At 45.6% G+C, this 27,706-nt stretch overlaps 1 protein-coding gene across 1 annotated transcript in view; it reads right to left on the bottom strand.

Moving 5' to 3' along the window:
• Positions 1 to 697: 697 nt before the first annotated feature.
• The window catches only part of NKX6-1 (NK6 homeobox 1), a 331,973-nt gene continuing 304,964 nt past the window's right edge, over positions 698 to 27,706 (bottom strand). The window contains exon 4 of the mRNA XM_081207297.1: positions 698 to 707. The gene's annotated coding sequence lies outside the window, so the exon portion shown is untranslated. The remainder of the gene's footprint in view (positions 708 to 27,706) is intronic.

Below are 27,706 nucleotides of genomic sequence, written 5' to 3'. Positions count from 1 at the left end.
TTGTTTCGGGCCCCACACATCAAGCAGGCCACACGCTGGATTTGATCTTTGGCGCCGGTATAGATGTGATCATGTCTCCTTCGATGAAGGTGCCATGGTCTGATCACTACGCTCTGAAAGCCAGGATTGACTTTCCACCCCCACCCTGCTTAGGTGGCGAGCCGATTTGGGCTCGCCCGCGGAGGCTGATGGACCCGGATAGATTCCGTCAAGCCTTGCGGGACCTTGCTCCCCCTGGCGACTCATTGACTGAGCTTGTTGAGGGCTGGAATACCCAGCTCCTGGCAGCCATCGATGAGATCGCACCTAAGCGCCCTCTGCGACCCCGCAGAAACCGGGCTCCCTGGTTTACCGAGGAGCTTCGGAAAATGAAGCGGGACCTCAGACGGCTAGAGCGAGTATGGCGGGGTGCCCGTGACGGAGCCTCAAGAACATCTTATAGGGTTTTTATGAAAACCTATGAGATGGCAGTGAAGGCTGCTAAGAAGTCTTACTTCTCGGCCTCCATTGCATCCGCTAGCTCTCGCCCGGCGCAATTATTTAGTATAATCCGGTCTTTAACGTCCCTTGAAGGACAGCCAAATTTAAATAACAATCTGACACACAGCTGTGAGGCATTTGCGAGCTTTTTTGCGGAGAAGGTCCTGTTGCTCCGCCATGACCTCCCTGCCAATTTGGATACAATAAAGGAACTGGAGGCCCCTCGACTGTCCTCGGGTCCAGTATTGGACCACTTTGACCGGATATCTCCAGCCGATGTGGACAGATTCCTCCAAGCTGGAAAGCCCACCACCTGTCCTCTTGACCCGTGCCCGTCATGGCTGATTAGAGCGTGTCCAGACGAGGTGCGGGGCCCCCTGGGGGATATCATCAATTTGTCCCTTGGCACCGGGATATTCCCAGAGGAACTGAAGGAGGCGGTGGTGCGTCCGCTCTTAAAGAAAACATCATTAGATCCCTCAGATCTATCCAATTACCGCCCGGTCTCGAATCTTCCATTCCTGGGTAAGGTGATTGAGAGAGCGGCTGCTGAACAGCTTGGTAGGTTTCTGGATGAAACATCTGCTCTGGACCCATTCCAGTCCGGCTTCCGCGCTGGTCATGGGACCGAGACGGCTCTGGTCGCCCTAACAGATGATCTCCGCAGGCAGCTGGATCGAGGCGGGTCAGGGCTGCTGATTCTTCTAGATCTGTCAGCAGCCTTTGACATGGTCGATCACGAACTCCTGGACCACCGCCTTGCCGACGTGGGGATCCAGGGCACAGTCCTTCAATGGCTGCGCTCGTTTCTCTCTGGTCGGGGACAGAGGGTGGCGCTTGGGGGGGAATTGTCATCACGCCACTCCTTGGTGTGTGGAGTGCCTCAGGGTGCAATTCTCTCCCCGATGCTTTTTAACATCTTTATGCGCCCCCTCGCCCAGCTTGTCCGGAGTTTTGGGCTGGGTTGCCATCAGTATGCTGATGACACCCAACTCTATCTGTTGATGGATGGCCATCCTGACTCGGCCCCAGACACACTGACCAGATGTCTGGAAGCTGTGGCTGGATGGTTACGTGGGAGCCGGTTGAAGTTAAATCCTTCGAAGACAGAGGTCCTCTGGCTGGGGCGGGACGATATGGGATCGAGGGGGCAACTCCCATCTCTTGCGGGGGTGCAATTAGTGCCAGCACCGGCCGTTAAGAGTTTGGGTGTAATCTTCGATACCTCCCTCTCTATGGAGTCGCAGATTACAGCTATAACAAAGGCGGCATTTTTTCATCTCCGCCAAGCTAAGCAGTTGGCCCCTTATCTCTCTCGTCCTGACCTAGCCACTGTGATCCATGCGACGGTCACCTCCAGACTGGATTATTGTAACTCGCTCTACGTGGGGCTGCCCTTGAGACTGACCCAGAAACTCCAGCGGGTGCAGAATGCCGCGGCGAGACTCCTTATGGGGTCTTCGCTGCGAGAGCACATTCATCCGGTATTATACCAGCTGCACTGGCTCCCGGTGGAGTACAGGATCAGGTTTAAGGTGCTGGTTTTAACCTTTAAAGCCCTATACGGCCTAGGACCCTCGTACCTACGGGACCGCCTCTCCTGGTATGCCCCACAGAGAAACCTACGGTCTGCAAATAATAACATCCTCAAGGTCCCAGGCCTCAGAGAGGTTAGGCTGGCCTCAACTAGAGCCAGGGCCTTCTCGGCTGCAGCTCCAAACTGGTGGAATGCTCTGTCAAAAGAGACTAGGGCCCTGCGGGACCTGACATCTTTCCGCAGGGCCTGCAAGACAGAGTTGTTCCGCCAGGCCTTTGGTCAGGGCGCAGCCTGACTCCCTCCTCTGGCAACCTGCACATAATTCTGCTTAATTGGTTGCCATCAATTTGATTTAATTAATTTTTATAATGAAATATTTTTAGATTGTGTGATTATTTGACTGATTATTTGATTGTTGTTAGCTGCCCTGAGCCCGGCTTTGGCTGGGGAGGGCGGGATATAAATAAAATTTATTATTATTATTATTATTAGGAGATTCGTTTTGCGAAGCACCTCCAAAACGGAAAACCCTTTCGTCTAGCGGGTTTTCCGTCTTGCGAGGCATTCGTCTTGCGGGGCACCAATGTAAAAGGAGACATTTATTTACCTCACAAACATCAAACTAAACCATATTCCACAAGATTTAGTTTAAAGTAAATATACTGAGGGTGGGAGATTTAAGTATCATGCTGATTTCCTATTTTATCACCCCCTGTATTAACAGGAGAAAGCAACTATTAAAGAAAGGTAAACCGAGCGAAGTCTGTGTTTACAGTTCCAAATTGGTTTTTGCCACCAAGGAAAAGAATTTTGCAGTCAATGCGGACAGTTCACTGAAGATGTCAGCTGAGTTCAGCGCAGTAGCAAGACAAACAGCATTAAGAACTATTAAAGGGGAGATGGAGAAAACCGTGGCAGAATATCAGTGTGACTATATAAATCTATTGTTTGTTCATATTTCACATAATGTGTAAAAGATCTTAAAAAAAAAGAAAAGAAGATCTGTCAGAGCTGAACTGGGTGTAGGCTTGAAATGAAGAGTTGTTGTTGAGACAATTTCTGGAACGTTGTGTATGAAAATGCTTTTAAAAATAATTGATGCAGTATATGTCTGCATTAGGGACGTGGGTGGTGCTGTGGGTTAAACCACAGAGCCTAGGACTTGCCAATCAGAAGGTCAGCGGTTCGAATCCCCACAACGGGGTGAGCTCCCGTTGCTCGGTCCCTGCTCCTGCCAACCTAGCAGTTCAAAAGCACATCAAAGTGCAAGTAGATAAATAGGTACTGCTCCGGCGGGAAGGTAAACGGCGTTTCCGTGTGCTGCTCTGGTTCGCCAGAAGTGGCTTAGTCATGCTGGCCACATGACCTGGAAGCTGTCTGCGGACAAACGGCAGCTCCCTTGGCCAGTAAAGAGAGATGAGCGCCGCAACCCCACAGTCATCCGTGACTGCACTTAACGGTCAGGGGTCCCTTTACCTTTTACCTTTATGTCTGCATTACTTGGGAACTAGGTCACCTGATTTCATTGGCATTGCACACCTTTTTACCCTTGCCTCTCTCTCTCTCTCTCTCTCTCTCTCTCTCTCTCTCTCTCTCACACACACACACACACACACACACACACACACACCACCGTAATTCATTTAAACAGTGTTTAATGTTGTATTTTAAATTGCTGTGATCCACTCTAGGACCTTATGATGTGTGGTGGGTAATAAGAATAAGATGCTGCTGCTGATTTATGAATTAATCAGATTACTTGCAGCATCTTTTTAGGCCGTGTCGCTCAAGAAAGCCATCCTTGTGTTTCTATACAAATAATTTCATAGCTCTCAGCACTTTGGGATCTAAATCTTACTGCCTGTGTTTTCTTACTGCTGTATGGAAAAGCACATGAATCTGACCTTTGAAGAGTTTGTAAGTAAATCATGTTTAACTTACCAAACATGTGATCTCTTTCTGTGCTAAGGGAAGTGGGGAACTTTTTTGGGAGGGGGGATTAGAAGGGGATATTTTAAATGTTTAACAGCACAAAGCCCTGAAATTCTGGGTTGATCTAGGCAGGAATCTGTTAGATCAGGCTTCCTCAACCTCGGCCCTTCAGATGTTTTGAGACTGCAATTCCCATCATCCTTGACCACTGGTCCTGCTAGCTAGGGATGATGGGAGTTGTAGGCCAAAAACATCTAGAGGGCCGAGGTTGAGGAAGCCTGTGTTAGATCCTGAGCCAGCCTCACTGCTGACATGCAGCAATTTGACTGCTGCCCCCATTTTCCAGCTGGTATGCAGGTGGCGCTGTGAGTTAAACCACAGAGCCTAGGACTTGCCGATCAGAAGGTCAGTGCTTCGAATCCCCGCGATGGGGTGAGCTCCTGTTGCTCAGTCCCTGCTCCTGCCAACCTAGCAGTTTGAAGCATGCCAAAGTGCAAGTAGATAAATAGGTACCGCTCCGGCGGGAAGGTAAATGGCATTTCCGTGCGCTGCTCTGGTTCGCCAGAAGCGGCTTAGTCATGCTGGCCACATGACCTGGAAGCTGTACGCCGGCTCCCTCGGCCAATAAAACGAGATGAGCGCCGCAACCCCAGAGTCGGTCATGACTGGATCTAACGGTCAGGGGTCCCTTTACCTTTACCTAATGCTTGACAGTGGGCCCACCACTCTGCTAAACTATACTAGGGAGTAGTTAGGGCTAGGCTTTTGCCCTAAGTGGTGTGTGGCCAAGTGTGAATCAGCTCAATTGTTAGAAAGCACGAAAAATGGTGAAGCGTTCTTATGTGACAAGGAACCAGGGCGGACCACCTCCCGGGTTGAATGGACCCTAGGTGAAGTGCCCCCAAAGAGGCTGGCTGCAGGTACCAGCCCTGGAATCAGGGAAGCAAAGAGGATGGATGGAAGACAAGCAGATATTTTATTTATGGCCTGGAAAACAAATAAAACCTGCCTTATCGATGTTTCTGAGAATCTGTTACTAGAAATAGCTGGAATAAAAATGTCATTGACTGGTGTGATGGCCTGGGACTCGGACTCGGACTCGGAACTAGAGGAGTCTTGGTCTGCACTGCCTCAGGCGGCATCTGAACCAAGTCTGGGGCCTGATCCTGAAGAGCCCCAGGCTGCACAGGTTCTCCTGCAACAAGCACCAGCTGGGCCGAGTCAGGGGCCTGAGCCTGCGCTGGCTCCAGATGCGGGGATTACCTTGTTGCCCTCTGCTGTGCAATCACTTACAGCTGCTCCACTACCAGTTGGGCCAGGAGAGGCTGAGGTGTCCTCTGGGTCTAGTAACCCACCGACATCTCCCAAGCTGCAGAGATTCAGGTCTGAGAGAAGGAGAGACCTGAGTACTCTCAGTAGAAGTGCTCGCCTTTGGGCGAGACAGGGAGGTGAGTCAAAGGGGGATCAGGACTGGCCGTTACCCCGTCAGAGATAAAAGGCTGCCGGACCCTGCCCCAGGTTGCGGGAGCAACGTTGCTGCTTGCTGGAACCTGCCTGTTACCCTGTGCCTGACCTAGCCTGGTTTCCTGCCTTGGCCTTGTTGGACTAACTCCTCGTGGTATCCTTGGATTCAGGACCAGACCTGGACTGCGTTCCTCGGGTTAACCCCCGGGTTAACTACAATGTTTCCCCAGTTAATGGAAGTAATGAGAGCTTTTGCTCATAAAGAAGGGAGTTGCTTAACAATGAATTTCTGAGATGATGATGATGATAATAATAATAATGATGATGATGATGATGGCATCAGCAACAATAATAGCTCACACTGTCATCCTCTTTTCACTGTTCTTCTATGGGGCTATTTAAATCTCACAATCTCACCTTTATGGTACTGCTTGATGTCTCCTTCTTGGTCAGGCTTCTTTGTTTTTCTTCTGGATCCACCTGCTGCTGCCATCCACTCTTCCTGGAGCTTTCCCTTTCATTAGCTACTTAGCAGGAGCACATTGTCCTTCAGCAAGAAAGCAGAGAGCAGTCCCGCCTAGAGGGAAGTGTTTGCCGCTGTGTTAAATTGCTCCTTCCCTGCCCCTTTGATTCCATTAAAATGTAAACTCTCCCCGCACCCCAAGAGTATACAGTGGCCTGGAAGATCATCCAAATGACCACAAATTCTGATGACCTAACGCACCACTTAACCTGAGCCATTGCTTGCCTGCTACATTGTCCTCCCGGCATATAACCTCCTTAGTGGTTCAGCACCATGGGGACAACTGAAATGCCCCAGCAAGGGGGAAAATATATGACCCCAGGAGGGAAGACCAATGATTTGCTTCAGAGAGGTTTCCCTGCCGTGCCTCAAACAACATTAAATTTGTGGAGGAGTTTGCCTGCTGAAGTTGTTTGTCTCCAGCAGCGTCCCCCAATCTGGTGCCCTCCAGAGTATCCCAGCACAGCCAATGGTCAGGGAGGATGTTGTTGTTCTTTAGTCGTTTAGTCGTGTCCGACTCTTCGTGACCCTATGGACCAGAGCACGCCAGGCACTCCTGTCTTCCACTGCCTCCCGCAGTTTGGTCAAACTCATGCTGGTAGCTTTGAGAACAATGCCCAACCATCTTGTCCTCTGTCGCCCCCTTCTCCTTGTGCCCTCCATCTTTCCCAACATCAGGGTCTTTTCCAGGGAGTCTTCTCTTCTCATGAGGTGGCCAAAGTACTGGAGCCTCAGCTTCACAATCTGTCCTTCCAGTGAGCACTCAGGGCTGATTTCCTTAAGAGTGGAGAGGTTTGATCTTCTTGCAGTCCATGGGACTCTCAGCACCATAATTCAAAAGCATCAATTCTTCGGCAATCAGCCTTCTTTATGGTCCAGCTCTCACTTCCATACATCACTACTGGGAAAACCATAGCTTTTACTATACAGACAGGGAGGATAGGAACACAGAAAGCTGCCTTATCCATTGTCCATTGGTCCATCTAGCTCAATCTTATCTACACTGGCTGGCAATACAGTAGCTCTCAAGGGTATCAGACAGAGGACATTCCAAGCCCTATCTGGAAAGGCCAGAGCCAGGAATTAAATCTGTGACCTTCTGTATTCAAAGCAGATCCTCTGCCACTGAGCTACAGTCCTTTTGTGATGGAGTTGTAGTTGGAAACATCTTGAGGGCACCAGCTTTAGCAAGGCTCTTCTAGAGTGGTCATTGTTGTTGTTGTTGTTTAGTCGTTTAGTCGTGTCCAACTCTTCGTGACCCCATGGACCAGAGCACGCCAGGCACTTCTGTCTTCCACTGCCTCCCGCAGTTTGGTCAAACTCATGCTGGTAGCTTCAAGAACACTGTCCAACCATCTTGTCCTCTGTCGTCCCCGTCTCCTTGTGCCCTCCATCTTTCCCAACATCAGTTTCTTTTCCAGGGAGTCTTCTCTTCTCATGAGGTGGCCAAAGTATTGGAGCCTCAGCTTCATGATCTGTCCTTCCAGTGAGCACTCAGGGATGATTTCCTTCAAAATGGATAGGTTTGATCTTCTTGCAGTCCATGGGACTCTCAAGAGTCTCCTCCAGCACCATAATTCAAAAGCATCAATTCTTTGGTGATCAGCCTTCTTTATGGTCCAGCTTTCACTTCCATACATCACTACTGGGAAAACCATGGCTTTTACTATACGGACCTTTATTGGCAAGGTGATGTCTCTGCTTTTTAAGATGCTGTCTAGGTTTGCCATCGCCTTCCTCCCAAGGAGCAGGCATCTTTTAATTTCGTGGCTGCTGTCACCATCTGCAGTGATCATGGAGCCCAAGAAAGTAAAATCTCTCACTAACTCAATTTCTTCCCCTTCTATTTGCCAGGAGGTGATGGGACCATTGGCTATGATCTTCGTTTTTTTGATGTTGAGCTTCAGACCATATTTTGCGCTCTCCTCTTTCACCCTCAATAAAAGGTTCTTTAATTCCTCCTCACTTTCTGCCATCAAGGTTGTGTCATCTGCATATCTGAGGTTGTTGATATTTCTTCCGGCAATCTTAATTCCGGCTAGGGATTCATCCAGCTCAGCCTTTCGCATGATGAATTCTGCATATAAGTTAAACAAGCAGGGAGACAATATACAGCCTTGTCGTACTCATTTCCCAATTTTGAACCAATCAGTTGTTCCATATCCAGTTCTAACTGTAGCTTCTTGTCCCACATAGAGATTTCTCAGGAGACAGATGAGGTGATCAGGCACTCCCATTTCTTTAAGAACTTGCCATAGTTTGCTGTGGTCGACACAGTCAAAGGCTTTTGCATAGTCAATGAAACAGAAGTAGATGTCTTTCTGGAACTCTCTAGCTTTCTCCATAATCCAGCGCATGTTTGCAATTTGGTCTCTGGTTCCTCTGCCCCTTTGAAATCCAGCCTGCACTTGTGGGAGTTCTCGGTCCACATACTGCTTGAGCCTTCCTTGTAGAATTTTAAGCATAATCTTGCTAGCGTGTGAAATGAGTGCAATTGTGTGGTAGTTGGAGCATTCTTTGGCACTGCCCTTCTTTGGGATTGGGATGTAGACTGATCTTCTCCAATCCTCTGGCCACTGCTGAGTTTTCCAAACTTGCTGGCATATTGAGTGTAGCACCTTAACAGCATCATCTTTTAAAGTTTTAAATAGTTCAGCTGGAATACCATCACTTCCACTGGCCTTGTTATTTGCAGTGCTTTCTAAGGCCCGTTTGACTTCACTCTCCAGGATGTCTGGCTCAAGGTCAGCAACCACACTACCTGGGGTGTACGAGCCATCCATATCATTCTGGTATAATTCCTCTGTGTATTCTAGTTTCTGTTTGAGCCGGTGATTTTAAGAGCAAATTTGTAGCTGTCTGCACCTTTGCTCACATGTTGCTAATTCTTGGAGCATGATTGTGGGGTTTTTTCTCTCCATGCTAATGGTGGGCTGTGCCCAAATTGAGAAAAGTTCCATGGCTGAAGTCACAGCACTAAAAGACCTTCACATTCCCCCAGCCAGTAAATGTCAGAGTTCTGTGCGTGAGAATGGGGAAAGCCCTTCCAGAGTTTTCAAAATATATGTATTTAATGCCTTGTATTCTGGAATACTAATCTTGTGAGAATATAGGAAATTAGAAGGGGAACCGTGTGTCTTCCTGAGCTATGGCCGACCTCAACAACCTCATTCTTCTCATAAAATTTTATATGCAGCTAATGATTGCTGTCATGGGCAGGGCTTTGACTCAGTTCCATAGTCTTTATCTGCCATATCTCTCCTCTGAACTGAGCTTGTGAACTGACAGTATGTGCCGGTCAGAAGGTGGTGGTGCACATGGTTCCCAAGCCACGCCCAGCAACATGGACCCCCCTCTATCTGGGAAGAGGTAGGATGCTGGTACACATGCTGGAAAACATTGACGATCCATTCTGGATCATTTACAAAAGTTGGAATTTTTTTGTGGTATAAGGAAAGCAAGTTATTTGAGTACAATGGACGCTCGGGTTGCGAATGTGATCTGTGCGGGATGCACATTCAAAACCCGCAGCGTTTGCAACCTGTATCTGCACGTCTGCGCATGCGCAGGTTGCAGTTCGTTGCTTCTGCGCATGCGCAAAACGTGATTTAGTGCTTCTGCGCATGCGCGACCGCTGAAACCCAGAAGTAACCCGTTCCAGTACTTCCAGGTTTCGGCAATCTGTAACCTGAAAAAATGCAACCTGAAGTGTCTATAACCCGAGGTATGACTGTATATTATTTCGGAATACTAGCCGAATGATTTACCTACGAGATGGCCTTGCTTGCATGTACACTCACTCAACCACTTAGGCTGGCAGAAGTGGCAGTGATACAGGCGCCCCATAATAATCATAAGACTTTGGGACTCCTTGCCTATTAATATCGGGCAGGTGCTTCCACTGTACTCTTTTCGGCACCTGCTGAATTCTGTTTGTTTGTATGTTTAGACAAGCCTACCCAGAAGTTGATGCGAGATTTAATCTGTTTTTAATCTATTGCTACTTGAACTTTTCTGAAGTCTCAGATAACAGACATCTCCCCACTTGCATGCGACTGACTTGTGCATGGCCACGTATATGTGTGGCACCAGGAAATAGATAAAGAATTTAATGGCGGGAGAGAGCTGGAGAGTCCTTGTGGTTCGTGAGGAGACCCTCCTTGGAGCCCGAAGTGGACATCAGCGAGGGCAGAGGGAGCCCCCAAAGGACTGGAGGTATAGTGGAGTTTTATTGACACTGCTCAGCCTCCCCGCCTAACAGCTGAGGCTCGTGGTAGCGCAGCCACATTACCACACATCCTCCAGCCTCCTGCCAGCCCCAGAGCTTCAATTCTAGTTGTGGATATTTTTGGACACAGTATTTTTGGTATGGATAGGAGAGAGAGTGGAAGAGTGGGCATTTAAAGGGTGCTTAGAGGGAGCTCCCCACTTTTACATGCTTTTTGTTTATGTGTGTGGGGTCTCCCAATGTAACTCCCATTTAATTGGTGTGTGTGTATGTGTGTGTACTGTTGTTAATTTTTCCTATGGATTATTATTATTATTATTATTATTATTATTATTATTATTATTATTTATCTGAGGTTTCTTGTTTTGATTTTACAATCAAGCAGTGCATCGGTTTTAGGAAACAAAATAAATAACATATAAACAAGAAAAATGATGCTCAAATTGTTTGGCAACATGCCAAAAAATCTCACCCCAACGCACACATTGGCAACTACTCCAGTATAAAAGGTAAGTGTGGAATGGCTCTTAAACCGGACTAGGGCAGGTCTTCAAACAGAGTCCCTTGCCTCCTGCTATCTTCCATAAGTACAAACAACAGTATTCTAGTAATAGCAATAGAATAAATGTCATCTCAGCCTTAGGTATGGTGAAATAACTGTATTTCTTTTCTATTCAGTTGGGGGAAAACATACAAGCATGAGGTTGAAAATCTGCATAGTTATGAATAAGGGATCAATTATGAAGATAAAAGCCTGCCTTTATTGATCAGAGGGCGCTCTGCGCAATTAAAATAATAACACTGATTAATATTGCAACATTAAAAAGTCAGTACTTGCCGAAGGTGATCAAGTATGCTGCGGGCACAAACGCTGACTTGGTGCCATGCCGGCCCGAAGTGTGAATTTTCTGTCCTCGGCTGAGCGTTAAGTGAGAACGCTTCTGCAAATGATGGATTGCCACTAAAAGGCTTCATGAGAAGGCATGATACTCGAAAAGAGATTTGGGAATAGAAAGGTGGGTGCTTTCACTGAAATACAAAAGATGTCTTCGATACAAATCAACAGAGACGAAAGAGCAGGGGCAAAGGTCTTGATCTACCTCTAGTCACAGTCAGGTTAATCACATGTAAAAACTGCCGATTCCTACGAATGGAAATGCATGTCTCTATAAGAAATCTGTGATGGCCTGGGATTTGGACTCGGAGGCTGAACCTGAGGAATCCCAGCCTGCACAGGATTCCCCACCTCCAGAACCAGCTGAGCTGGGGCAGGGGCCTGAGCCTGAAGGGTCCTCACCTGTGCTGGATCCTCAGGTGCAGGCACCAGCTGAGTCTGCTCTGGCTCCTGAGGGGATGGAGGACCCATTGCCTGCAGGTTCTCCACTCTCAGCCCCATCAGGGGAAGAGGAGGTTGCCTCTGGGTCCGGTAACCCTCCAGCCTCTCCTGAGCTGCAGAGGCTCAGGGCAGAGAGGTGGAGGGAACTAAGTTCTCTCAGGAGGAGTGCTCGCCTCCAGGCCAGGAGAGGCAAGTCACCTGTGGACTGGGGCCGCCCTATGCCTCAGGGCAGATAAAAGCCAGCCAGCCACAGTCCCAGGTTGCAGGAGCAAGGTTGTTGGTAGCCTGTTCCTGCCTGCACCCAGTCCTGCCGGAGCTCCTGACCTCACCCGACTCCCTGCCTTGGACCCAGCTACAGCTTTGACGGACTGCCTCCATACTGCACCCTCGACCTCAGACTGGACTCGCATCTCGCCTCACAATTAACCCTCAGGACCAGCACAAAATCAAAAGTGCAATGGGTCTCCGAAGAGCTTTAGGCAACAGGTAGGGATATGCACTGTGATGTCGGACAGTGGTACCTTTTCATTGCCCAAGCAAAAGATGACTTTGCTCTCACTGTGGTATAGCCATCATGGGTGGCATGTGAGACTTGGATCAGGGAGATACGGGTTCAGTTCCCCCACCTAGTGCAAAGCACAGCAGGTGGTCTTGGATCGGTTGCCGTCTCTCAGCCTAAGTGACCTCTCAGAGTTGCCGTGAGGATAAAATGGGACGATCCCATGTGACTTGCTCTGAGCAACCTGGAAGAAAAGCAGAACGCAAACATAACAAATAACCACTTGTTGTTTCATATTTGCAGCATCCCAGTTCTGAGTAACATAGCGCAGATCCATCACTGATGATATCTGGTTCAAAGATGCTGGTAACTTACATGCTTGTCCAAACAACCACCACACATTTTCATATTCAGTTTTTTAACACCTCTCTGTGTTCTTCTGCTATTTCACACCAAACTATATTCATCCTGGGGAGCAGAATGAACATGCACAAGACTACAGTCTTGGAAGTTGAATGGAATCAGTTCCGGAAGTCTATTCAACTTCCAAAATGTTCAAACACCGAAGTGCGGCTTCTGATTGTCTGCAGGAAGTTCTTGCAGCCAATTGGAAGCCAAGGAAGCCCCACCGGACGTTCGGCTTCCGAATATAGTTTGCAAACCGGAACAGTCACTTCTGGGTTTGAAGCGTCGGGAGCCAAAACATTCAAGAACTAAGCTGTTCGAAAACCAAAGTAAGACTGTACCTGTTTGGGCAGCCTCAAGACTACAAAACCCATATTGCAGTGCAAGTAAGAAAGTACAGAGTTGACTCCAGATTTTGCAGGGCCCCAAGGTTTTGGTACTAACATATAAGAGCCTTGGGACTGGGTTACCTGAGAGACTCCCTTACCTTTCCACGCCCAGTAGATCACTTAGTTTTACAGAAGAGTCTCTCCTCGCGGCTCCTAAAATATGAGATGCAAATCTGATCAGGGCTTTCAAGCTGCTGCCCTTGTTTTCGATGGAATAACATCTCTGTTGAGATATGACAGGCAACTTTTCTTTTTAATTCTCTGCCTTGGATATTTATGTATGTTGTCTTTTTTTTATAAAAAAAAGCACACTATGATTTTAATGGTAGTATTGTACGGTTGCAAAGCACACTGAAATTTATACAAAAGGAGATAGGTAGTAGATAGATAGATAAAATAAAGAATATGGATCAGTTTATATTCTGCAGTATCAGCACTAAGCTTGGGTTTTTTTTTGTAATTATCTGTATGTTTTTAATGATTCTTTCATATTTATATATAGCTTTAATTATATTACTGTTAAATTGTTTTCTAATGATTGTCCCCCCCCCCATGTTTTTAGCTGTTCCTGTTTTATCTACAAGCACCTTGAGCCCCTGTCAGGGGAAAAGGTAGGACAGATCCTGAAGCTGAGACTCCAATACTTTGGCCACCTCATGAGAAGAGAAGACTCCCTGGAAAAGACCCTGATGTTGGGGAAGATGGATGGCACAAGGAGAAGGGGACGACAGAGGACAAGATGGTTGGACAGTGTTCTCGAAGCAACCAGCATGAGTTTGACTAAACTGCGGGAGGCAGTGGAAGACAGGAGTGCCTGGCATGCTCTGGTCCATGGGGTCACGAAGAGTCGGTCACGGCTAAACAACTCAACAACAACAACAACAACAACAACAACAACAACAACAACAACAACAACTGTTATAATATCTCTTGGTTGCCGGGAAGGAGGATTTAAAGCCAAGTACAGTGCTTTTTTGGGGGGCAGGGGTACGCATACCCCTAAACATTTTGTGAATCTAACGGGAGAAGAAACTAAAAATAATTAAAATTTTTTAGTTTCTTCTCTAGTAAGGTGAATCGTCAGTTTCGTTGTTACCACCTCCGATGGCGGCTTCCTTTCCTTTCCCAGTGTTTCCTGAGTCTCAGGCGGAAGCGAGCGTTTAATGTGTGAAGCAGTGTGGAATGTGGATGTGTGGTGTGTTACTGATGAAAGTTTGGCCTCATTGGGGGGCATTATTTCAATATGAGTAATGCATGTTCTTTGTACAGTGGACGCTTGGGTTGCGAACGTGATCCGTGCAGGAGGCACGTTCGCAACCTGCAGCGTTCGCAAGCCGCAGCACTGCGTCCAACATGTGCAGGTTGCGATTCGGCGCTTCTGCACATGCGCAAAGTGCAATTAGTGCTTCTGCGCATGGGCGAGTGCCGAAACCCGGAAGTAACCTGTTCCAGTACTTCCGGGTTTGGCGCGGTGCGCAACCCGAAAATGCACAACCCAAAGTGTCTGTAACCCGAGGTATGACTGTACTTTTGTCCATTTACTGTATTTATTTTCCCTGATTTGAACTATAAAATGGCGGTTTTCTTGAGTCAGAATGAGAGTACCCCTAAATATTTTTTAAGGAAAAAAAAGAAGAGAAAAGCACTGGCAGTGTGTGCATGTGTATATGTGAGTGAATGAGTGCAGAAACCTCTGACGTTTGTGGGCCTTGAATGTAGCATGTTGTACAAAAGAGTCAGACCTATTTCTCTGCACACTGTTGCTTCTGACCCCGCCCATGAGGGAATGTGGCTGAAAAGGGTTGCCCACCTCTGTGCTAGACCTTACACACAGGTTACCAGCAGTGGAGTATCACAAGAAACCTTCAACCATGCCTTCTTCCATTTACAGTGGTACCTCTGGTTGCAAACGGGATTCGTTCTGGAGCCCTGTTATTAACATGAGCAGAACGCAACCCGTGTCTGCGCATGTGCATGATGTCATTTTGAGCATCTGTGCATGCGCGAGTGGCTAAACCCGGAAGTAGCCCTTTCCTGTGCTTCCAGGTCGCCGCGGGATGCAACCTGAAAAGATTTAACCCGAAGCGTCTTTAACCCGAGGTATGACTGTGCTTCTAATGCAAATAGTGAACTTCCAGAGATGTTGCCGGACTCCAACTCCCATCAGCCCCAGGCATCATGACCAATGGTCAGGGGTGATGGGAGCTCTAGTCCGGCCACATCGGAAGGGCGCCATGTTGTTGACTACCACTGCTGCACTAGTCAGCTAGAAGAGAGAGATGGGCCATACAACTAGACAAGCCAGCAAGAGGAGACATGAATATTAACGAAGGTTTGTCTGAGGCCATCTCTGGGATCTCCGAGACTGATTTGCTCCACTTTGTTCTCCTCTGCACGGATTATGTGCCCCAAGTGCCAATCTGTGCCTCCCCTTGCCTGCGGCGTCGCACACTCCTGCCACGATAATCATCGCCCGCCGCTATTATAGCAGCACAAACAAGTGACAAATCTCGGGAGCGCGAGAAAGTAACGAGGGGCTGATCAGTAGTTTTAGTTATCTTTCCCTTTGTGTTTATTGCAGTCTGCCATAGTTATTTCAAAGGCGCCGACATTGATCGACAGCTTCTATTAAGGCCTGCGCGAGGCAGCTGGATTGAACAGATACATTAAATAAAGCCGTTATTGCTTTTCATTGCCCTTCCGTAAAATATCACTGCTAAATAGCTTCTGCCATCAGATCCAGTTAGGTACATGGTTTTAATTTGAGGGACTGCTTTCTAACACTGCACAATTGACACGGGCCTTTGTTTCCCTTGCAATAATGATTGTGTACAACCTGGAGAATTGATGGGCTGTCTTTGGGGGCTAGAAGGGACTGAGGCGGCAGCGTCGGGGGGGGGGGCACAATGGCTTTATTGTCTTTTCTCTCTCTCTCACCCTCCTTTTTTTAAAATTTACACTTGCTATGCTTGTCAGAGGCTTGCAGCAGAAGCTGGAATAATGTCAGGACAGGCTCCTTATCTCAGGATGTTGTAATGTAGCAAGCTGCAGGCTCTTGCCTGGGAGCAAGATAAGAGGAACCTTACAAGGATTGGGGAGGGGAGTAATGAGGCCTAACCCCCCCCCCAGCTTGGTTAGTGGTATTATTGAGATAACAATGGCAGAGCTGTCAGTCGCCAGCTACAGCTCTTTCTGGCGCTAGCCAGGGAAATATATGTGTGCTGAGCACGAAAATAAAAGTCTCAAATGTTCATCTAATAATGATGTATTTGTAACAGGATTTGCTGCCCGACGATATTCTTTCTTTATCTGCGAGCTAAATGGCCGGGCAGCTGTGTGCTTTGGCACGGCGCAATGTCCTTCCTTTTGTGCGCTGCATATTAATCCTTTATTGAAGTAATTAAATGTGTGCTTAATGGCAATGAGCTGGCAGAACGAGTGCACAATTGAATTAGCGGTTATGATTGGGAGCACGATACAAGATGAACTAAATGCAATTACTGTAGGCATTTCTCCATCTCCTCCCCCCCCCCAACCCTCCTCCAAGTTGAATCGGGCTACATGACATGACTTAATTACAGGTTGTTAGATACACTTACTCCCTGATCTTTCAGGGATGGGATCTGGGTGGATGTTACAGTTTCTGGAGAATATGAGCGATGTGTGCTTCAGTGCCATGCGTGCTGATCCATTTAACCTAGCATGAAGGTCAACCTGATTTTTGTAACAATCAACCTAAATGCAAAAGACCCAGTTTCCCCCTCAGATCGGATGGCTTTGCTTGACCAACTTCTAAATAAGAAAGGGAGGGGTGGAAAGACAGTGTTTTGAAATCCTTTTATATTATCCTGTTTGCCATGTAGCCTTGTTTTCGTTGGTTATGTTTCAGGTCTTGGCCAAGACCCCAAACCCTGATGCGCATGAAGCTATGAACAAGAGCTTTGTTGCATCAGTGCCATTGAATAATAATAATAATAATAATAATAATAATAATAATAATAATAATAAATTTATTATTTATACCCCGCCCATCTGGCTGGGTTTCCCCAGCCACTCTGGGCGGCTTCCAACAAAATACTAAAATACAATAACCTATTAAACATTAAAAGCTTCCCTAAACAGAGCTGCCTTCAGATGTCTTCTAAAAGTTTGGTAGTTATTTTTCTCTTTGACATCTGGTGGGATGGCGTTCCACACGGCGGGTGCCACTACTGAGAAGGCCCTCTGCCTGGTTCCCTGTAACTTGACTTCTTGCAGCGAGGGAACCACCAGAAGGCCCTCGGAGCTGGACCTCAGTGTTCGGGCAGAACAATGGAGGTGGAGACGCTCCTTCAGGTATACTGGACCGAATGTTCTATGCATGCACCTAAGTCTACATGCATGCAGAGTGAATGAGATAATCCATGCTGGCAGGGCTTTTTTTTCAGCTGGAACTCACCAGAACTCAGTTCTGGCACCTCTTAGGTGGGTGCCATTGCCATTCTAAGAGATAAGGTGAGTTCACGGTGAGTTCCGGCACCACTTTTTCTAGAAAAATAGCACTGCATGCTGGTAAACAGAGTTCCATGTGTGCATCTGATTTCTGCTTTTAGCTGGATGAGGTCTGAAGGTACCAGCTGTTGTTCCATTTTTGAAACCAATGAAGTTTAAGTATAGCCAATGGGAGGATGGGAGGCAATCTGGAAATCTCATGCGTACCATGCAGCAGAAGTTTGGGGGAGAAGTTCTAAGAATGTGGAAAGACAGCTTTGTCTCTCTTTCTCCCAGAAAATGAACTGCCCTGTGATCTTTGAATGAAGGGTGGTGTACACAAGTAAATAAATAAGGTTCTCATCACTTATTTACTGTCTTGCAAATGCCGCCCCCCCCCCATCTTGAATGAAAGATCTTGTTTCTTCTGGAAAGCATTACAGAAAAAAACCTGAATGCTCCAGGAGAATTGTGATTTGCAAACCTACTCAATTAGGGAAGAAGAGTGATCTAAAACTAGCAATGGGCAGATTTATTTAGTTTTGTTCCATGTCAATTTTAAGCATGTTCCTTCACAAGTCCGTTCCTTCTCATTTCCACATTAATCTGTGATTTTATTTTTAGAAAAATCTTCATGAAATTCGTATTTCAAAATACATTATCCCAGTGTATGTATTTCTAAATATATCAATTCTCAAATATGCATTAAAAATATAGTTTGGCACTTGTTTGCATCTAGAATTATATTGCAAAATTCAGAGTAGTCAAAAATCTGAAGGAGAATTATGTCCTGACCTGTGTATTGATCTCTGAGGGCCAAATTTTAATGAACCACAGAAGGCGGGGAAGGGAAGTTGTGGATAACGAGATGATTTAAATAATTATGTATTTGTTGTAAAATTGAAAACTATAAATGAAATCGTTTCCCAAAACTAAACAAAGAACAAAATGTGTTGGACAGACTGTTTCTGCACAGATGTGACGTAAGCCTAATGCTTATTCCTTGCCAAATGCCCAATCTACCTGGGTGGGTAACAGTCAGCAAAGAGACACAACCATTTTTCGCAACCGATCGCACCCATCTTGACTGTGCGGCTCAAAAACACGACTATTAAAATAATCAATGCCCCTTACTATAGGTTTAGGTTTTGCAGAGCGTTTTTTAGGGGGTGGGTGAGTGGAGGCATAGGTGGAAGACGATTTTATAGCTTTCCTTCTCTTTGCCGGGGCCATAAATGAAACCCTTTCAGCCCTAATGACCACAATGACTTTCCTCGATCATCTTATTGCTGCTTTGGCACATTTATCGCTTTCACATGCACTAATGGATGAGTTTGGATATGTTAACAATTTATATATCATTTTGATCCTACAAAGAAGCCCTCCTCTTCCTCCTCCAGCCCTCCCCCCCTCCCTGCACAACCAAACTAACTTAGCGCTCAGGATTGAGTAGCTTTTAAGGAGTATAAATGAATTTAATGCTTTAGAAAGAGCCTCTGTAAATTATGAACATGACACCTATTACATTAAGCTGCATTAAGCATTAATACATCTTCATTACTGGCAAGATGCCCAAAAACCCAAGGTTGAAAAAGAAGCTTGCTGTGCCCAGTGTGGCAGTGACCTAGGCTAAAATTGATAGTCCGTTCTGAATGCCGGGGAGAAAACATAGGCACACGTCTTTCTATAAACTCCTGTAGAGATTAGCCTTGCTGGTACCTGTTGCACAATTGCTCCCTACAGATCTCCTTAAAGGTAAAGGTAAAGGGACCCCTGACCATTAGGTCCAGTCGTGACTGACTCTAGGGTTGCGCGCTCATCTTGCTCTATAGGCCGAGGGAGCCGGCGTTTGTCCACAGACAGCTTCCGGGTCATGTGGCCAGCATGACTAAGCCGCTTCTGGCGAACCAGAGCAGCACACGGAAACGCCGTTTACCTTCCCGCCGGAGCAGTACCTATTTATCTACTTGCACTTTGACGTGCTTTCGAACTGCTAGGTTGGCAGGAGCAGGGACCGAGCAATGGGACCATCACGGGGATTCGAACTGCCGATCTTCTGATTGGCAAGTCCTAGGCTCTGTGGTTTAACCCACAGTGCCACCCGCGTCCCTACAGATTCCTTACCACCCCTTTAAACTGCTGTATCTGGACTTATAGGAAATAATTATATGAAAACTGCCAGCATGTGTTGCAAAGAAAGAAGCCCACCAGGTTAACCATTTAAATACCATTGAGATTGGATCACTATGCAAATACTGAAAATACCCTATTTTAAATAATAATCCCGACTCCCCCTATTCATTTGTAAGATGAATTCCTTGATTTGGAATCACCAGGGGTTGAAATTGCTGGTAGGGTATTTCTGACGGTAGGGGAAGAAAAAAGTATCAAGGGTGGGGGAAATCATGCCAGATTAATGACGGGCTACCTTGTACTGTCAGAGAACAAGAGATAAAACTGATTTTAGTGTCTTAAAAAGCAATATCCATTAGACTCACATTTGGCTACAGCTGGAGTGGAAAAGCCTTTATTTCCACAAGATGTAGAGGTTTGGCTGGGAGAAAAAAACAAGCTAACCACTTGTGACATATTGTAATTGATTTTATGTTGTACATTTATAAGACTGGCAATTCATGTTCCATATGGGATTCAGCGCCGAGGTGTCACGGCGACTTCAAAAGGCTTTATTATATTACAATTCTCAGAGGCTTCCAGGAGACTCTTCCGCAATATCCTAAGTTGGAATCTTCACTGAAATTGTCCAGCAGACGCACTTTCACAAAGCTATCTTTTTTTCCAGCTGGGGAAATGTGTCTTTTCGTCTGACTTCGAAATGTTTATAGGAGATCCTAAAACAGTATTTTAGTACACAGGCGTTGGTTTCTCTGCAGATAATAAGATGCTGTAACTGCGAGGTCCGACGCTGTGGGGTAATCCAGGGAGTCTTTCTGAGAGTCTTAATGGGAGTCTTCAGCGTGAAGTCAAGAAAGCAGCACAGCAGCTGTCTTAAATAAGAACCAACGAGGATTCCAGTGGGATCAAATGAAGGCCTTTCTAGTCCAGCACTGACCCTCCCACAGTGGCCAATGAGTTGTTTGTTGGGAAGCTCAACAGCAGGGCTGTAAAAGCTCACTGCTGTTTGCAATGCCCTGCAATTGTTATTCAAGTAAGTTTTACTCCAAGTTAGACCCATTGATATTAACAGACTCCACTTAATAATGTTCATTAATTTCTCTTATCGTTACTCCTCCGAGTCAAACAGAGTTGAATACCACCTTCTGCAATTGAAGATAGCATAGACCTACCATATCCAGTAGCTACTCATAGCTTATCCTCCATGATATAGAACCCCAGTGCAACTGGCATATATAGTTAAAGGATTGAGTCGTAAGTGTTGGCATTGTGGTCAAGAGTTAGGGGTATATGCACATATGTGGTGGGAGTGCATTTGTGTAAAGGAATATTGGCGAAAGATTATAAAGGTTATTTCTGATGTATTTCAGGTTAAGATAGGAGTCAATAGAGAAATGCTTATCTCAGGAATAATTATGATCTTAGCTGGTATGCTTGTTATTGCATTAGGATGGAAAGAAAAGGATAAATGGACAATGGAAAAATGGAATGACTATATTTTTGAATATATACAATCTGATATATTTGAACAGGTAAGGACGAAAGATACATGGGGAAACAAATGTCAAAAGATTTTGAATAAATGGGCAAGCCAACCCAAGCATCCAAATTAGAATGAATAATCTGTGCACATGGTTAAAGATATGAAGAGAGAACAAGTTTTTGGGGGGTGGGGTTAAAGGGGAAGGAGGAAGGGAAGAAAAATTAGGATAAATGAGTAGGGACAAAAGTACGGTGTATATACTGTTATGTATAACTAATAGGAGGATGGTTTTGATGCATGTTATTGTTAGATTTTCGACTGAATGATTTTCTTTTTGTAAGTTATTCGACATCCCTGGATGAAAGTGTGATCATAAAGATTGGGAAAATAAATAATAATAATAATAATAATAATAATAATAATAATAATAATAATAAAAAAAACAGGTCAACATGTTAAAAAAAACAAACCTCCATGAAACCCTCTAACCCTCCATCTAACCCTCTTTTACAGCTGTCTGATTAGCTATCACTGCATCTCGTGGCAGTGATTTCTCAAGTTTACCTGTGTGCTGTGAGGGGGAAAGACTTCCTTTTGCCCAGAGGTGCGTTTCAGGGGGTTGGACTAGATGACCATTGGGTACCTTCCAACTCTAAGTTTCTATGATTCTAAGTTGTCCCCAAGACTCAGGAGGCTTGGGGCACAGCACACGTGTGCAATGTCACACACACACACACTGCGATACATGTGTGCATGACCACTGAAACTGCGCCATGCTTGGCTCTGCACTCGGTTTCCTCCGCCCCCTCAACATTGAGGGGGCCCGGCCTCTTCCGAACAAACATTGAAGGGCTTTGGCCCTCTGGAATTGGCACGCCTGCTTTTGCTTGTTCTGAAACTCCTCCTCATCCCCTTCATTGGGTTCTAGTACTTTGAGAGATAGGTACTGCATGCACACGGCAGTTTCTTCAATTTTCTCAGTGTTGATTTCAGCATCGTATAATAATAATAATAATAATAATAATAATAATAATAATAATAATAATAAAATTGTATTTATATCCCGCCCTACCCAGCCAAAGCCGGACTCAGAGCGGCTAACAACAGTAACAGGAACACAGTTTACATAAAATCACAATCAATTAATTGAAATACATTCTAAAATCAATTCATTCTAAAATAGATTCAGAATCAAATTAATGGCAACCAATTGGCTACAGTTCTATGAGGATTACCGAAGGAGGGGGTCAGACTGTGCCTTGGCCAATGGCCTGGTGGAACAGCTCTGTCTTGCAGGCCCTGAGGAAAGATGTATTTGAGCTTTCACACAATGTAAACACCACTTTTGGAAAACTAACGTAATAGAGCACTGAATAACTCGCATGACTGAATTTGGGGTGGTATACAACACTCATTTCCTGCTTGTTTTGTACTGAGTTGAATAGGATCCAAAATGCAGCAGTCTGATTGGTCCTAGAACAATAGGATTCAGAATGCAGCAGTCTGATTGGTCCTAGAACAATGCAGCAGTCTGATTGGTCTGCAGGAGCCACCCAATCCAGCTCCCGGTGGAAGTGAATCCGCAACCTGATTGGCCTACAGGAGAATCCCGGAATTAGCCAATCACATGTGGCGCATTGTGTAAATAATGTATATAAAGCAGATATTTTGGGGGAACTTTCATTCATCACTTCTATGAGCTGAATAAAGAGCATGAAATCCACACTCGACTCCGAGTATATTTCATTGCTGTTTTCATGGGGAAATCATGGGGGAGCAGAAGCATGCATGTGCAGAAAATTGGGTGGCACAGTTTTGCTGCATGCCAGAGGTGGGGAACTTGTGGCCTTCCATTAGTTGTTGGACTCCGACTCCTATCAGCCCCAGCCAGCATGTCCAATTGTCAGCGATGCTGGGAGATGGTGTGTAGCAATATCTAGAGGGCCAGCGGTTATCCACCCCGTTGTATGTTATTATTGAGAATATACCAGGAGGGAGAACCGTACGTCTCCACTGCCATCGATTTTAATGAGCTTGGATATACAAGGCGTCTCTCAAAGTTCACCTTGAATTTATAGCATCTGACTATTACACCACATTTGTTTTTACTGCATTATTTAAACTTGTCATGAACAGGGTATTTAACTTCATATGATCTGAAGTCACTGCCAAATGAGACTTGGCACAGGTTCCGAGGGCTTTACAAAACACGCTCAAAAGGCACTCATCAGGAAGATCAATTCTGATGCCTAGCAGTGTCAGGCGGGGAATTTTCTCAACTCGCTACTTTGCTTAGCATTAAGCACGGTGCTTTGATGCTTGCTGCTTTTTCCGTAACAGTTCTTGACTAGGGCTGCAAATTTTCAATCAGAAAATTAATCGGTTTCAGGGGAGGGGGGGCAATTGGAAGCCAATGAGGCAATTTTAATTGGGCGTAGAGAATTAATGTCAGACTTGGTTTTTTGTTTTAGCATTGTTTTGTTCTAACGTGTGACGGTAAAAAACAAAATCAAGATAGTCTTTCCTTTTAGCAATGAGCAGTAGATTTTTATTTTTTTTAAAGATCAGGATATGTTTTTGCACTTCTTTACGTTTCCAAAAAAAGAAGAAGAAAGAAAAGGCACCTATAGGTTTGGATGGTATAAAACTGCATTTATATTTACAGTGCAATCCTTTGCCTGGCTAACCAGAAGTAAGTACCATTAAGTTCAATGGAACTTACTCCTAGGTAATTGTATATTTGCACTTTGCTGTGTTTTTACCTGCCCTGAATCTAATGTCAGGTGTAGGTAGGAATGGATGATTTTGTCAGTTTCAGGTTCTCTCAATTTCTCATTCTTCCATTCTTCAGTTTGGATATCCACATTTCCACATCAGTTTGCAGGTTGTTTTTTTTTTAAAGTCCTCATGAAAATTCATCGTTGAATATCTTCTAATCTACATGAATGGATACCTCATTTTGCCTAATCCACACATTTTTGCAAAACATTTTAGTGTTATTTTCGCCAATGCATGCATTTTTATGAACACTTTGACCCAGTATATGCATTTTGGTATTTGGCAGAAAAACTGCACTGCAAAATTTATAGTCTCCAAAATTCTCCAGTTTTTCTATTTGTACCCCACACATTTTACTGGGTTGTCCCAATCGCTCTGGGCAGCTTCCAACATATAGTGGACGTGTTCGGGTTGCGAACGTGATCTGTGTGGGATGCACGTTTGCAACCCGCAGCAGTGCGTCTGCACACATGCGGGTTGCTATTTGGCGCTTCTGCGCATGCGCAAAGCATGATTTAGTGCTTCTGCACATGCACGACCCCCAAAACATGGAAGTAACCCATTCTGGTACTCCCGGGTTTTGGTGGGTCAGTAACCCGAAAAACCGCAACCTGAAGTGTCTGTAACCCGAGGTATGACTCTATAAAAAACATTTTAAAAATTAAACATTAAAAAAACTTCCCTATACAGGATTGCCTTCAGACGGTTCAGGGATCAGATAACTCCATACCCTCCAACATTTCTCTAATGAAAATAGGGACATCCTAAGTAAAAGTGGGACATTTGGGGATCAAATCAGAAACCAGGACTGCTTCGCTAAATCAGGGATGTCCCTGGAAAATAGGGACACTTGGAGGGTCTGGGATTATAATTATTATTTATTGAATTTATATACCGCCCTGTACCCAGAGGTCTCAGTGTTGATTTTGAGTATTGTTTCAGAAAGGGTGAAATAGATTTGCCTTTAAATGTGGACTGACTCAAATTTTTCCCACCTTCCTAAGTATAGGCTGGCATGTTACAAAAAATAGGCTCATGGGTGCTGGATTACGCCTGTGTTCTGGATATTCTCTACCCCTGTTTTATTATTATTATTTATTAAATATAGACTCCCCGTCATCTGGCAGTTGCTGTGATTGAGTAATTCATCAGCTAGAATGCAGATTCTTCATAAACTACAAATTCTTTGAACAGCCGACAGTTTTAATCCTGTCTTAAGAAGACACCACTCTCAAACGTTTTGAATCAATAGTGTGAGTGTATGTGTTTTAAAAAGGTGTTCAAACATAATCAAATCTGAACATCTATTTTGTTTGGATCCTCTTCCTTTCATCTAGCAATAGGACCATACCAGCTTGCTCCCCTGGTCCAATTCAACACATCTTTTTATGAAGAGGGTGAGTGAAACAGTCAGGCCATGGCTGCGATCCTAGCCCCACTTACTTAGAAGTAAGCTCCATAGGACTTCTGAGCAGACATAGTTAGGATTGCACCATTAATTTTCCCCCAACTGTTTTATTCCTCCATAGGCCCAACAGTTCACAACTGTTGATATCCACCTATCTTTTCCGAGTGATAGCAATACCATATCAAGCACTGGACCAATTTACCTTTTGTTTGTCCTGTGTATTTTCTGAAACCCAATAAAGCATAATTCACACCCCCAAAAAGTTGCTCAGACATGTGCCACCCAGCGAGCAAATGCCCCTCAAGGGGGGGGCGTGCAGACGAGAAGGAAAACAAAAGCCATCCGATCGCCGCAACGTTTTTGACTCTTCGTAGCTTTGTCTTAATCACAGAATGACTGGATGGACTTCCCTTGCTCTGAATAAACTTCAGTATTAAATTTTGCAGCCTTGGTTTCATCTGTGAGGGAGAACGATCTGACCTCCGCATTCCTGACGGCTGAACGAAAACTCTTGGAGGCAAACATCAAAGCTCTGTCAACAATATGAGTAACACTTTGGACACTACCGATCGGGGAGACGAAGGGAGGGAGAAGCTCACTCTACGAAGAACACCCAAGCATTTGAGAAGAAGAAAAAAAGGAGAGGTTTAAATATCTCACTGTTTTTCTTTGCCAGGGTGACCTGCTGTGGATTTTATTTTCCTTCGCAATGCTTATCCCTCAGAAGGCCTTTTCTCAGAGATAGGCTGACGTTACTGTACTGAAGGGAAACTGGGCAGGTTCACCAGAGCAAGTTTATTTGTAGTGTAGCTCCAGCCGCACTGGAGGGCTCCATTTCGTTTTGGAGACTTCACAAGTTTGGGATATCAATGGCACTTCAAAGAGGCAGAACTGTGAATTAGCAGACGGGATCCCTGGCAGGCCTCAAAATAGAAAGGGAAAAAAGAGCGAAGTTCAAAGCTAGGAAATGGGTCGAGTTTCTCCAAGGGCACAAAGACTAAAGTAGGCACCGCAGGTCTTCATAAATGTTTTGGAGTATCTCTGGGACAGAGAGGCTGTCCCATTTGTGCGGTGAGGACACAAGGCGGGCAAATGATCTCTTTCAGCTTCTACCTTCTGGAAGAAGGTACAGGGTTATAAAGGCCAGGACTAGCCGCCTGAGAAACAGTTTCTATGCAAATGCAATTCTGGTTCTAAACACAGCATAAGGGGTCTCTATAGTATAGTGTATTTTAAAATGGGGTTTCAGAGTTTTTAGGGGTTTTTGAATGTTTTATGTAGTTTTTCAATTTCATTGTTCTGCATGGGACAATGACAATAAAGATATCGTATATATCGTAAAAATCGCCCCCACTCCGTCCTTCACTGAGCTCTAAAAAGAGCAGCGTGGTTTTCATGAGGAGTATGGAGACAATGGGCTCCTCCACACTTCCGTGGGTCCAAGTTATGGGTTCACTTTCCAGTTATGGGTCCAAGCACTTTCCCCCTTGCGCTGCTCGTTTCCCAGGGAAAACTGGGAGCAAACGTCAATCCAGAGAAAACCCAAATTTCCGTTTCCTCCGGCTGAGGCTAAAGAGCGTTTTCCCCTGGGGGAAATCAGCAGGGCAGGAGGAAGCGTGGACAAGTCCAATGTCCAAATGCTTTTGGACGTTTCAGAAGTGTCACATCATCTTTTGCCAACCTAGTGCTCTCCAGAGTATAGATCATAGCTGTCAACTTACAGATTTGAAAATAAGGGACCAGCAGCCTCGAAAATAAGGGATCAGCAGCCAAAATAAGGGATATTCCAAGCACAGGTATGTTCAACGTCTGAGCCCCTCCAAGCCAAAGGCAGAAAGCCCAGCCAGCAGCCAAACGAAGCCTCAAGCGGTGGTTCCCACAGCGCAGCAACCCGGCAAAGGGGATGCAGCAAGGAAAACCACCGTCACCTCTTGGCTCGGAAGCGCTGAGCAAAGGCGAGTCCCCAGGCAACGCGGCCGATTTGATCAGCACAAGGCATGCAAGCTCCACCCCCCCAGTCGTTCTTAGACTCCTTATTGGGTGAGCAACGCAGCCAAGCAACACAGTTGGAGCCTCCCTCCTCCCTGGCCGGCAGGGAGGGAGGGAGAGGAGCTGCTTCCTTTGAAACCCGGGAAATTTAAGGGACATCATTAATAAGGGACAGCAGCGGGACACAGCGCTGGGATAAGGGATTTTCCCGTCAAATAAGGGACGGTTGACAACTATGCTATAGATCCCATCAGGTACAGCTGTGCTGACTGGGATGGAAGGAAGTTGTAGTCCAAAACATCAGGAGGGTGCCAGGTTTATTGATTTATTGTATTAGCTCATTTCGTTTACACCACCTTTTCCTGCAAGAAGCTCGGAGTAGTAAAAATGGTTCCCTGCTCCCCATTTTATCCTCACAACAACCCTGTGAGGTAGGTTAGGCTATGAGACAGTGACTTGTCCAAGGTCACCCAACATGCTTCATGGCTGAATGGGGATTTGAACCCTTGTTTCCTAGGTCCTAGTCCAACACTCTAACCATTACACCGCACTGGTTCTCCAGTATGTTATATGAGTCCTAAGTGTAAGAACAGGCCTTTTCTGTGGTGGCTCCCTGTTTGTGGAATGCTATCCCCAGGGAGGTTCAGCTAGC

This window comes from Podarcis bocagei (assembly GCF_964188305.1).
Source record: "Podarcis bocagei genome assembly, chromosome: 9".
NCBI lineage: Eukaryota > Metazoa > Chordata > Lepidosauria > Squamata > Lacertidae > Podarcis > Podarcis bocagei.
Note: the sequence above shows the minus strand (reverse complement) of the source record. Positions and strands in the feature narration are given on the sequence as shown.